The 12,958-nt window shown below is 47.4% G+C and overlaps 5 non-coding genes across 5 annotated transcripts; all 5 read right to left on the bottom strand.

Moving 5' to 3' along the window:
* Positions 1 to 1,854: 1,854 nt before the first annotated feature.
* Positions 1,855 to 1,926, bottom strand: TRNAD-GUC (transfer RNA aspartic acid (anticodon GUC)). Its single transcript has one exon. It is a non-coding gene; the product is annotated as a tRNA-Asp (tRNA).
* A 1,413-nt stretch (positions 1,927 to 3,339) lies between these two features.
* Positions 3,340 to 3,411, bottom strand: TRNAD-GUC (transfer RNA aspartic acid (anticodon GUC)). Its single transcript has one exon. It is a non-coding gene; the product is annotated as a tRNA-Asp (tRNA).
* A 3,330-nt stretch (positions 3,412 to 6,741) lies between these two features.
* TRNAD-GUC (transfer RNA aspartic acid (anticodon GUC)) lies at positions 6,742 to 6,813 on the bottom strand. Its single transcript has one exon. It is a non-coding gene; the product is annotated as a tRNA-Asp (tRNA).
* A 1,422-nt stretch (positions 6,814 to 8,235) lies between these two features.
* Positions 8,236 to 8,307, bottom strand: TRNAD-GUC (transfer RNA aspartic acid (anticodon GUC)). Its single transcript has one exon. It is a non-coding gene; the product is annotated as a tRNA-Asp (tRNA).
* Positions 8,308 to 9,720: 1,413 nt separating this feature from the next.
* On the bottom strand, positions 9,721 to 9,792 carry TRNAD-GUC (transfer RNA aspartic acid (anticodon GUC)). Its single transcript has one exon. It is a non-coding gene; the product is annotated as a tRNA-Asp (tRNA).
* Positions 9,793 to 12,958: the final 3,166 nt, after the last annotated feature.

The raw sequence follows: 12,958 nt of genomic DNA, 5'->3' as shown, positions 1-12,958 counted from the left end.
TAACGAGGAATGGGTATGGTGCTTGCCATCACGGTAACCTGCTTAAATGAAGACAGCAGCAATTTCCACCCACCAGATCTAGGCAGTAGGGAGAAAAAGGAGTTTGAGACTGGTACGGTCAAGAAAGAGGAGACGGACTGGCCTGTACGGGGATCGAACCCGCGACCTTGGCGCTAATAAGCACCACGCTCTAACCAGCTGAGCTAACCGGCCATGTTGCGCATGTTGGCTGCCCCGGCCGACACCAGTGGGGATCTCACATGTGTCCCAGTCCTTAGAATAGGTACTGATAGCAGTGTGGAGAAAGGGAAGGGTGTCTCTTTCTCTGTCCTTGTCAGAGGCGACATCACGAGTGCTAGGGCTGACTGTGAACTGGGAACTGTATTCGAAACTTTATTCCACAAGAGAAGGAATCAGAAAGTATAGGAAATAACACGGCACCTGGAAGAGTTTGCAATCTAAAAGCCATAGGCCTTAGGCATGGGCTACACGGGGCCTTGTTGTAGCGCCAGTGATTGAGGGAAAGCTGCAGTCCGCTTTTCAGCTGCAACTAACTCATGACTTTGGGCAAACGGGTCCCAGGTGACGAAATCAGTCGCTGACCGTCTACTTTACAAGTTATTGACTCTGGTATATGCTGTGCTGCAAACTAATGTCAGGAATCCATTGGATAAGGCTCTGGCCGTGGGCATCTCCCGTACGGACGTTTGTTTCCCCTGGCCAATCTCAGCGGGCTCCTTTCGGCATGTGGTTTCGGCCTATTCGCTCCATGGATTGGGGATATCTACAGAGTTTTTCAGCTTAAACCTTCAGGAAACTGAGGTAGGATAAGTGTGGGTTCTCTCGGTGCAACAACTTAATGGCTTCTTTTTTTGTAGATCTCTTTTTAAATTTCCATCTTTATTTCCATGGAGTCTCTGGAGACTTAAGACTTTGGTTTCTTTCTACCTTTAAGGTTCCTTACGCTCCCTCTAGGATTTTACCTCCTTTTTCCTTAGTTTTCTAACTCATGACTTTGGGAAAAAGGGTCCCAGGTGACAAAATCAGTCGCTGAACGTCTACGTTATGCTCTGCTGCAAACTAATGTCAGGAATCCATTAAATAAGGCTCTGTCCGTGGGCATCTCCCGTACGGACGTTTGTTTCCCCTGGCCAATCTCAGCGGGCTCCTTTCGGCATGTGGTTTCGGCCTATTCGCTCCATGGATTGGGGATATCTACAGAGTTTTTCAGCTTAAACCTTCAGGAAACTGAGGTAGGATAAGTGTGGGTTCTCTCTGTGCAACAACTTAATGGCTTCTTTTTTTGTAGATCTCTTTTTAAAATTCCATCTTTATTTCCATGGAGACTCTGGAGACTTAAGACTTTGGTTTCTTTCTACCTTTAAGGTTCCTTACGCTCCCTCTAGGATTTTACCTCCTTTTTCCTTAGTTTTCTAACTCATGACTTTGGGGAAAAGGGTCCCAGGTGACAAAATCAGTCGCTGAACGTCTACGTTATGCTCTGCTGCAAACTAATGTCAGGAATCCATTAAATAAGGCTCTGTCCGTGGGCATCTCCCGTACGGACGTTTGTTTCCCCTGGCCAATCTCAGCGGGCTCCTTTCGGCATGTGGTTTCGGCCTATTCGCTCCATGGATTGGGGATATCTACAGAGTTTATCAGCTTAAACCTTCAGGAAACTGAGGTAGGATAAGTGTGGGTTCTCTCTGTGCAACGACTTAATGGCTTCTTTTTTTGTAGATCTCTTTTTAAAATTCCATCTTTATTTCCATGGAGACTCTGGAGACTCTGGAGACTTAAGACTTTGGATTCCTTTTTCCTGAGTTTTCTTTGGTGCACAAAGAAAACAATTGCCTCCCCGTCGGGGAATTGAACCCCGGTCTCCCGCGTGACAGGCGGGGATACTCACCACTATACTAACGAGGAATGGGTATGGTGTTTGCCATCACGGTAACCTGCTTAAATGAAGACAGCAGCAATTTCCACCCACCAGATCTAGGCAGTAGGGAGAAAAAGGAGTTTGAGACTTGTACGGTCAAAAAAGAGGAGACGGACTGGCCCGTACAGGGATCGAACCCGCGACCTTGGCGTTATTAGCACCACGCTCTAACCAGCTGAGCTAACCGGCCATGTTGCGCATGTCGGCAGCCCCGGCCGACACCAGTGGGGATCTCACATGTGTCCCAGTCCTTAGAATAGGTACTGATAGCAGTGTGGAGAAAGGGAAGGGTGTCTCTTTCTCTGTCCTTGTCAGAGGCGACATCACGAGTGCTAGGGCTGACTGTGAACTGGGAACTGTATTCGAAACTTTATTCCACAAGAGAAGGAATCAGAAAGTATAGGAAATAACACGGCACCTGGAAGAGTTTGCAATCTAAAAGCCATAGGCCTTAGGCATGGGCTACACGGGGCCTTGTTGTAGCGCCAGTGATTGAGGGAAAGCTGCAGTCCGCATTTCAGCTGCAACTAACTCATGACTTTGGGCAAACGGGTCCCAGGTGACGAAATCAGTCGCTGACCGTCTACTTTACAAGTTATTGACTCTGGTATATGCTGTGCTGCAAACTAATGTCAGGAATCCATTGGATAAGGCTCTGGCCGTGGGCATCTCCCGTACGGACGTTTGTTTCCCCTGGCCAATCTCAGCGGGCTCCTTTCGGCATGTGGTTTCGGCCTATTCGCTCCATGGATTGGGGATATCTACAGAGTTTTTCAGCTTAAACCTTAAGGAAACTGAGGTAGGATAAGTGTGGGTTCTCTCGGTGCAACAACTTAATGGCTTCTTTTTTTGTAGATCTCTTTTTAAATTTCCATCTTTATTTCCATGGAGTCTCTGGAGACTTAAGACTTTGGTTTCTTTCTACCTTTAAGGTTCCTTACGCTCCCTCTAGGATTTTACCTCCTTTTTCCTTAGTTTTCTAACTCATGACTTTGGGAAAAAGGGTCCCAGGTGACAAAATCAGTCGCTGAACGTCTACGTTATGCTCTGCTGCAAACTAATGTCAGGAATCCATTAAATAAGGCTCTGTCCGTGGGCATCTCCCGTACGGACGTTTGTTTCCCCTGGCCAATCTCAGCGGGCTCCTTTCGGCATGTGGTTTCGGCCTATTCGCTCCATGGATTGGGGATATCTACAGAGTTTTTCAGCTTAAACCTTCAGGAAACTGAGGTAGGATAAGTGTGGGTTCTCTCTGTGCAACAACTTAATGGCTTCTTTTTTTGTAGATCTCTTTTTAAAATTCCATCTTTATTTCCATGGAGACTCTGGAGACTCTGGAGACTTAAGACTTTGGATTCCTTTTTCCTGAGTTTTCTTTGGTGCACAAAGAAAACAATTGCCTCCCCGTCGGGGAATCGAACCCCGGTCTCCCGCGTGACAGGCGGGGATACTCACCACTATACTAACGAGGAATGGGTATGGTGCTTGCCATCACGGTAACCTGCTTAAATGAAGACAGCAGCAATTTCCACCCACCAGATCTAGGCAGTAGGGAGAAAAAGGAGTTTGAGACTTGTACGGTCAAAAAAGAGGAGACGGACTGGCCCGTACAGGGATCGAACCCGCGACCTTGGCGTTATTAGCACCACGCTCTAACCAGCTGAGCTAACCGGCCATGTTGCGCATGTCAGCAGCCCCGGCCGACACCAGTGGGGATCTCACATGTGTCCCAGTCCTTAGAATAGGTACTGATAGCAGTGTGGAGAAAGGGAAGGGTGTCTCTTTCTCTGTCCTTGTCAGAGGCGACATCACGAGTGCTAGGGCTGACTGTGAACTGGGAACTGTATTCGAAACTTTATTCCACAAGAGAAGGAATCAGAAAGTATAGGAAATAACACGGCACCTGGAAGAGTTTGCAATCTAAAAGCCATAGGCCTTAGGCATGGGCTACACGGGGCCTTGTTGTAGCGCCAGTGATTGAGGGAAAGCTGCAGTCCGCATTTCAGCTGCAACTAACTCATGACTTTGGGCAAACGGGTCCCAGGTGACGAAATCAGTCGTTGACCGTCTACTTTACAAGTTATTGACTCTGGTATATGCTGTGCTGCAAACTAATGTCAGGAATCCATTGGATAAGGCTCTGGCCGTGGGCATCTCCCGTACGGACGTTTGTTTCCCCTGGCCAATCTCAGCGGGCTCCTTTCGGCATGTGGTTTCGGCCTATTCGCTCCATGGATTGGGGATATCTACAGAGTTTTTCAGCTTAAACATTAAGGAAACTGAGGTAGGATAAGTGTGGGTTCTCTCGGTGCAACAACTTAATGGCTTCTTTTTTTGTAGATCTCTTTTTAAATTTCCATCTTTATTTCCATGGAGTCTCTGGAGACTTAAGACTTTGGTTTCTTTCTACCTTTAAGGTTCCTTACGCTCCCTCTAGGATTTTACCTCCTTTTTCCTTAGTTTTCTAACTCATGACTTTGGGAAAAAGGGTCCCAGGTGACAAAATCAGTCGCTGAACGTCTACGTTATGCTCTGCTGCAAACTAATGTTAGGAATCCATTAAATAAAGCTCTGTCCGTGGGAATCTCCCGTACGGACGTTTGTTTCCCCTGGCCAATCTCAGCGGGCTCCTTTCGGCATGTGGTTTCGGCCTATTCGCTCCATGGATTGGGGATATCTACAGAGTTTTTCAGCTTAAACCTTCAGGAAACTGAGGTAGGATAAGTGTGGGTTCTCTCTGTGCAACGACTTAATGGCTTCTTTTTTTGTAGATCTCTTTTTAAAATTCCATCTTTATTTCCATGGAGACTCTGGAGACTCTGGAGACTTAAGACTTTGGATTCCTTTTTCCTGAGTTTTCTTTGGTGCACAAAGAAAACAATTGCCTCCCCGTCGGGGAATCGAACCCCAGTCTCCCGCATGACAGGCGGGGATACTCACCATTATACTAACGAGGAATGGGTATGGTGCTTGCCATCACGGTAACCTGCTTAAATGAAGACAGCAGCAATTTCCACCCACCAGATCTAGGCAGTAGGGAGAAAAAGGAGTTTGAGACTGGTACGGTCAAGAAAGAGGAGACGGACTGGCCTGTACGGGGATCGAACCCGCGACCTTGGCGCTAATAAGCACCACGCTCTAACCAGCTGAGCTAACCGGCCATGTTGCGCATGTTGGCTGCCCCGGCCGACACCAGTGGGGATCTCACATGTGTCCCAGTCCTTAGAATAGGTACTGATAGCAGTGTGGAGAAAGGGAAGGGTGTCTCTTTCTCTGTCCTTGTCAGAGGCGACATCACGAGTGCTAGGGCTGACTGTGAACTGGGAACTGTATTCGAAACTTTATTCCACAAGAGAAGGAATCAGAAAGTATAGGAAATAACACGGCACCTGGAAGAGTTTGCAATCTAAAAGCCATAGGCCTTAGGCATGGGCTACACGGGGCCTTGTTGTAGCGCCAGTGATTGAGGGAAAGCTGCAGTCCGCTTTTCAGCTGCAACTAACTCATGACTTTGGGCAAACGGGTCCCAGGTGACGAAATCAGTCGCTGACCGTCTACTTTACAAGTTATTGACTCTGGTATATGCTGTGCTGCAAACTAATGTCAGGAATCCATTGGATAAGGCTCTGGCCGTGGGCATCTCCCGTACGGACGTTTGTTTCCCCTGGCCAATCTCAGCGGGCTCCTTTCGGCATGTGGTTTCGGCCTATTCGCTCCATGGATTGGGGATATCTACAGAGTTTTTCAGCTTAAACCTTCAGGAAACTGAGGTAGGATAAGTGTGGGTTCTCTCGGTGCAACAACTTAATGGCTTCTTTTTTTGTAGATCTCTTTTTAAATTTCCATCTTTATTTCCATGGAGTCTCTGGAGACTTAAGACTTTGGTTTCTTTCTACCTTTAAGGTTCCTTACGCTCCCTCTAGGATTTTACCTCCTTTTTCCTTAGTTTTCTAACTCATGACTTTGGGAAAAAGGGTCCCAGGTGACAAAATCAGTCGCTGAACGTCTACGTTATGCTCTGCTGCAAACTAATGTCAGGAATCCATTAAATAAGGCTCTGTCCGTGGGCATCTCCCGTACGGACGTTTGTTTCCCCTGGCCAATCTCAGCGGGCTCCTTTCGGCATGTGGTTTCGGCCTATTCGCTCCATGGATTGGGGATATCTACAGAGTTTTTCAGCTTAAACCTTCAGGAAACTGAGGTAGGATAAGTGTGGGTTCTCTCTGTGCAACAACTTAATGGCTTCTTTTTTTGTAGATCTCTTTTTAAAATTCCATCTTTATTTCCATGGAGACTCTGGAGACTTAAGACTTTGGTTTCTTTCTACCTTTAAGGTTCCTTACGCTCCCTCTAGGATTTTACCTCCTTTTTCCTTAGTTTTCTAACTCATGACTTTGGGAAAAAGGGTCCCAGGTGACAAAATCAGTCGCTGAACGTCTACGTTATGCTCTGCTGCAAACTAATGTCAGGAATCCATTAAATAAGGCTCTGTCCGTGGGCATCTCCCGTACGGACGTTTGTTTCCCCTGGCCAATCTCAGCGGGCTCCTTTCGGCATGTGGTTTCGGCCTATTCGCTCCATGGATTGGGGATATCTACAGAGTTTATCAGCTTAAACCTTCAGGAAACTGAGGTAGGATAAGTGTGGGTTCTCTCTGTGCAACGACTTAATGGCTTCTTTTTTTGTAGATCTCTTTTTAAAATTCCATCTTTATTTCCATGGAGACTCTGGAGACTCTGGAGACTTAAGACTTTGGATTCCTTTTTCCTGAGTTTTCTTTGGTGCACAAAGAAAACAATTGCCTCCCCGTCGGGGAATTGAACCCCGGTCTCCCGCGTGACAGGCGGGGATACTCACCACTATACTAACGAGGAATGGGTATGGTGTTTGCCATCACGGTAACCTGCTTAAATGAAGACAGCAGCAATTTCCACCCACCAGATCTAGGCAGTAGGGAGAAAAAGGAGTTTGAGACTTGTACGGTCAAAAAAGAGGAGACGGACTGGCCCGTACAGGGATCGAACCCACGACCTTGGCGTTATTAGCACCACGCTCTAACCAGCTGAGCTAACCGGCCATGTTGCGCATGTTGGCAGCCCCGGCCGACACCAGTGGGGATCTCACATGTGTCCCAGTCCTTAGAATAGGTACTGATAGCAGTGTGGAGAAAGGGAAGGGTGTCTCTTTCTCTGTCCTTGTCAGAGGCGACATCACGAGTGCTAGGGCTGACTGTGAACTGGGAACTGTATTCGAAACTTTATTCCACAAGAGAAGGAATCAGAAAGTATAGGAAATAACACGGCACCTGGAAGAGTTTGCAATCTAAAAGCCATAGGCCTTAGGCATGGGCTACACGGGGCCTTGTTGTAGCGCCAGTGATTGAGGGAAAGCTGCAGTCCGCATTTCAGCTGCAACTAACTCATGACTTTGGGCAAACGGGTCCCAGGTGACGAAATCAGTCGCTGACCGTCTACTTTACAAGTTATTGACTCTGGTATATGCTGTGCTGCAAACTAATGTCAGGAATCCATTGGATAAGGCTCTGGCCGTGGGCATCTCCCGTACGGACGTTTGTTTCCCCTGGCCAATCTCAGCGGGCTCCTTTCGGCATGTGGTTTCGGCCTATTCGCTCCATGGATTGGGGATATCTACAGAGTTTTTCAGCTTAAACCTTAAGGAAACTGAGGTAGGATAAGTGTGGGTTCTCTCGGTGCAACAACTTAATGGCTTCTTTTTTTGTAGATCTCTTTTTAAATTTCCATCTTTATTTCCATGGAGTCTCTGGAGACTTAAGACTTTGGTTTCTTTCTACCTTTAAGGTTCCTTACGCTCCCTCTAGGATTTTACCTCCTTTTTCCTTAGTTTTCTAACTCATGACTTTGGGAAAAAGGGTCCCAGGTGACAAAATCAGTCGCTGAACGTCTACGTTATGCTCTGCTGCAAACTAATGTTAGGAATCCATTAAATAAGGCTCTGTCCGTGGGCATCTCCCGTACGGACGTTTGTTTCCCCTGGCCAATCTCAGCGGGCTCCTTTCGGCATGTGGTTTCGGCCTATTCGCTCCATGGATTGGGGATATCTACAGAGTTTTTCAGCTTAAACCTTCAGGAAACTGAGGTAGGATAAGTGTGGGTTCTCTCTGTGCAACGACTTAATGGCTTCTTTTTTTGTAGATCTCTTTTTAAAATTCCATCTTTATTTCCATGGAGACTCTGGAGACTCTGGAGACTCTGGAGACTTAAGACTTTGGATTCCTTTTTCCTGAGTTTTCTTTGGTGCACAAAGAAAACAATTGCCTCCCCGTCGGGGAATCGAACCCCGGTCTCCCGCGTGACAGGCGGGGATACTCACCACTATACTAACGAGGAATGGGTATGGTGCTTGCCATCACGGTAACCTGCTTAAATGAAGACAGCAGCAATTTCCACCCACCAGATCTAGGCAGTAGGGAGAAAAAGGAGTTTGAGACTTGTACGGTCAAAAAAGAGGAGACGGACTGGCCCGTACAGGGATCGAACCCGCGACCTTGGCGTTATTAGCACCACGCTCTAACCAGCTGAGCTAACCGGCCATGTTGCGCATGTCGGCAGCCCCGGCCGACACCAGTGGGGATCTCACATGTGTCCCAGTCCTTAGAATAGGTACTGATAGCAGTGTGGAGAAAGGGAAGGGTGTCTCTTTCTCTGTCCTTGTCAGAGGCGACATCACGAGTGCTAGGGCTGACTGTGAACTGGGAACTGTATTCGAAACTTTATTCCACAAGAGAAGGAATCAGAAAGTATAGGAAATAACACGGCACCTGGAAGAGTTTGCAATCTAAAAGCCATAGGCCTTAGGCATGGGCTACACGGGGCCTTGTTGTAGCGCCAGTGATTGAGGGAAAGCTGCAGTCCGCATTTCAGCTGCAACTAACTCATGACTTTGGGCAAACGGGTCCCAGGTGACGAAATCAGTCGCTGACCGTCTACTTTACAAGTTATTGACTCTGGTATATGCTGTGCTGCAAACTAATGTCAGGAATCCATTGGATAAGGCTCTGGCCGTGGGCATCTCCCGTACGGACGTTTGTTTCCCCTGGCCAATCTCAGCGGGCTCCTTTCGGCATGTGGTTTCGGCCTATTCGCTCCATGGATTGGGGATATCTACAGAGTTTTTCAGCTTAAACCTTAAGGAAACTGAGGTAGGATAAGTGTGGGTTCCCTCGGTGCAACAACTTAATGGCTTCTTTTTTTGTAGATCTCTTTTTAAATTTCCATCTTTATTTCCATGGAGTCTCTGGAGACTTAAGACTTTGGTTTCTTTCTACCTTTAAGGTTCCTTACGCTCCCTCTAGGATTTTACCTCCTTTTTCCTTAGTTTTCTAACTCATGACTTTGGGAAAAAGGGTCCCAGGTGACAAAATCAGTCGCTGAACGTCTACGTTATGCTCTGCTGCAAACTAATGTCAGGAATCCATTAAATAAGGCTCTGTCCGTGGGCATCTCCCGTACGGACGTTTGTTTCCCCTGGCCAATCTCAGCGGGCTCCTTTCGTCATGTGGTTTCGGCCTATTCGCTCCATGGATTGGGGATATCTACAGAGTTTTTCAGCTTAAACCTTCAGGAAACTGAGGTAGGATAAGTGTGGGTTCTCTCTGTGCAACGACTTAATGGCTTCTTTTTTTGTAGATCTCTTTTTAAAATTCCATCTTTATTTCCATGGAGACTCTGGAGACTCTGGAGACTTAAGACTTTGGATTCCTTTTTCCTGAGTTTTCTTTGGTGCACAAAGAAAACAATTGCCTCCCCGTCGGGGAATCGAACCCCGATCTCCCGCGTGACAGGCGGGGATACTCACCACTATACTAACGAGGAATGGGTATGGTGCTTGCCATCACGGTAACCTGCTTAAATGAAGACAGCAGCAATTTCCACCCACCAGATCTAGGCAGTAGGGAGAAAAAGGAGTTTGAGACTGGTACGGTCAAAAAAGAGGAGACGGACTGGCCCGTACGGGGATCGAACCCGCGACCTTGGCGTTATTAGCACCACGCTCTAACCAGCCGAGCTAACCGGCCATGTTGCGCATGCTGGCTGCCCCGGCCGACACCAGTGGGGATCTCACATGTGTCCCAGTCCTTAGAATAGGTACTGATAGCAGTGTGGAGAAAGGGAAGGGTGTCTCTTTCTCTGTCCTTGTCAGAGGCGACATCACGAGTGCTAGGGCTGACTGTGAACTGGGAACTGTATTCGAAACTTTATTCCACAAGAGAAGGAATCAGAAAGTATAGGAAATAACACGGCACCTGGAAGAGTTTGCAATCTAAAAGCCATAGGCCTTAGGCATGGGCTACATGGGGCCTTGTTGTAGCGCCAGTGATTGAGGGAAAGCTGCAGTCCGCATTTCAGCTGCAACTAACTCATGACTTTGGGCAAACGGGTCCCAGGTGACGAAATCAGTCGCTGACCGTCTACTTTACAAGTTATTGACTCTGGTATATGCTGTGCTGCAAACTAATGTCAGGAATCCATTGGATAAGGCTCTGGCCGTGGGCATCTCCCGTACGGACGTTTGTTTCCCCTGGCCAATCTCAGCGGGCTCCTTTCGGCATGTGGTTTCGGCCTATTCGCTCCATGGATTGGGGATATCTACAGAGTTTTTCAGCTTAAACCTTAAGGAAACTGAGGTAGGATAAGTGTGGGTTCTCTCGGTGCAACAACCTAATGGCTTCTTTTTTTGTAGATCTCTTTTTAAATTTCCATCTTTATTTCCATGGAGTCTCTGGAGACTTAAGACTTTGGTTTCTTTCTACCTTTAAGGTTCCTTACGCTCCCTCTAGGATTTTACCTCCTTTTTCCTTAGTTTTCTAACTCATGACTTTGGGAAAAAGGGTCCCAGGTGACAAAATCAGTCGCTGAATGTCTACGTTATGCTCTGCTGCAAACTAATGTCAGGAATCCATTAAATAAGGCTCTGTCCGTGGGCATCTCCCGTACGGACGTTTGTTTCCCCTGGCCAATCTCAGCGGGCTCCTTTCGGCATGTGGTTTCGGCCTATTCGCTCCATGGATTGGGGATATCTACAGAGTTTTTCAGCTTAAACCTTCAGGAAACTGAGGTAGGATAAGTGTGGGTTCTCTCTGTGCAACGACTTAATGGCTTCTTTTTTTGTAGATCTCTTTTTAAAATTCCATCTTTATTTCCATGGAGTCTCTGGAGACTCTGGAGACTTAAGACTTTGGATTCCTTTTTCCTGAGTTTTCTTTGGTGCATAAAGAAATCAATTGCCTCCCCGTCGGGGAATCGAACCCCGGTCTCCCGCGTGACAGGCGGGGATACTCACCACTATACTAATGAGGAATGGGTATGGTGCTTGCCATCACGGTAACCTGCTTAAATGAAGACAGCAGCAATTTCCACCCACCAGATCTAGGCAGTAGGGAGAAAAAGGAGTTTGAGACTGGTACGGTCAAAAAAGAGGAGACGGACTGGCCCGTACGGGGATCGAACCTGCGACCTTGGCGTTATTAGCACCACGCTCTAACCAGCTGAGCTAACCGGCCATGTTGCGCATGTCGGCTGCCCCGGCCGACACCAGTGGGGATCTCACATGTGTCCCAGTCCTTAGAATAGGTACTGATAGCAGTGTGGAGAAAGGGAAGGGTGTCTCTTTCTCTGTCCTTGTCAGAGGCGACATCACGAGTGCTAGGGCTGACTGTGAACTGGGAACTGTATTCGAAACTTTATTCCACAAGAGAAGGAATCAGAAAGTATAGGAAATAACACGGCACCTGGAAGAGTTTGCAATCTAAAAGCCATAGGCCTTAGGCATGGGCTACACGGGGCCTTGTTGTAGCGCCAGTGATTGAGGGAAAGCTGCAGTCCGCATTTCAGCTGCAACTAACTCATGACTTTGGGCAAACGGGTCCCAGGTGACGAAATCAGTCGCTGACCGTCTACTTTACAAGTTATTGACTCTGGTATATGCTGTGCTGCAAACTAATGTCAGGAATCCATTGGATAAGGCTCTGGCCGTGGGCATCTCCCGTACGGACGTTTGTTTCCCCTGGCCAATCTAAGCGGGCTCCTTTCGGCATGTGGTTTCGGCCTATTCGCTCCATGGATTGGGGATATCTACAGAGTTTTTTTTAGCTTAAACCTTAAGGAAACTGAGGTAGGATAAGTGTGGGTTCTCTCGGTGCAACAACCTAATGGCTTCTTTTTTTGTAGATCTCTTTTTAAATTTCCATCTTTATTTCCATGGTGTCTCTGGAGACTTAAGACTTTGGTTTCTTTCTACCTTTAAGGTTCCTTACGCTCCCTCTAGGATTTTACCTCCTTTTTCCTTAGTTTTCTAACTCATGACTTTGGGAAAAAGGGTCCCAGGTGACAAAATCAGTCGCTGAACGTCTACGTTATGCTCTGCTGCAAACTAATGTCAGGAATCCATTAAATAAGGCTCTGTCCGTGGGCATCTCCCGTACGGACGTTTGTTTCCCCTGGCCAATCTCAGCGGGCTCCTTTTGGCATGTGGTTTCGGCCTATTCGCTCCATGGATTGGGGATATCTACAGAGTTTTTCAGCTTAAACCTTCAGGAAACTGAGGTAGGATAAGTGTGGGTTCTCTCTGTGCAACGACTTAATGGCTTCTTTTTTTGTAGATCTCTTTTTAAAATTCCATCTTTATTTCCATGGAGACTCTGGAGACTCTGGAGACTCTGGAGACTTAAGACTTTGGATTCCTTTTTCCTGAGTTTTCTTTGGTGCACAAAGAAAACAATTGCCTCCCCGTCGGGGAATCGAACCCCGGTCTCCCGCGTGACAGGCGGGGATACTCACCACTATACTAATGAGGAATGGGTATGGTGCTTGCCATCACGGTAACCTGCTTAAATGAAGACAGCAGCAATTTCCACCCACCAGATCTAGGCAGTAGGGAGAAAAAGGAGTTTGAGACTGGTACGGTCAAAAAAGAGGAGACGGACTGGCCCGTACGGGGATCGAACCCGCGACCTTGGCGTTATTAGCACCACGCTCTAAC

The sequence above is a fragment of the Hyla sarda genome, chromosome 4 (genome assembly GCF_029499605.1).
Source record: "Hyla sarda isolate aHylSar1 chromosome 4, aHylSar1.hap1, whole genome shotgun sequence".
NCBI classification, from domain to species: Eukaryota; Metazoa; Chordata; class Amphibia; order Anura; family Hylidae; genus Hyla; species Hyla sarda.
Note: the sequence above shows the minus strand (reverse complement) of the source record. Positions and strands in the feature narration are given on the sequence as shown.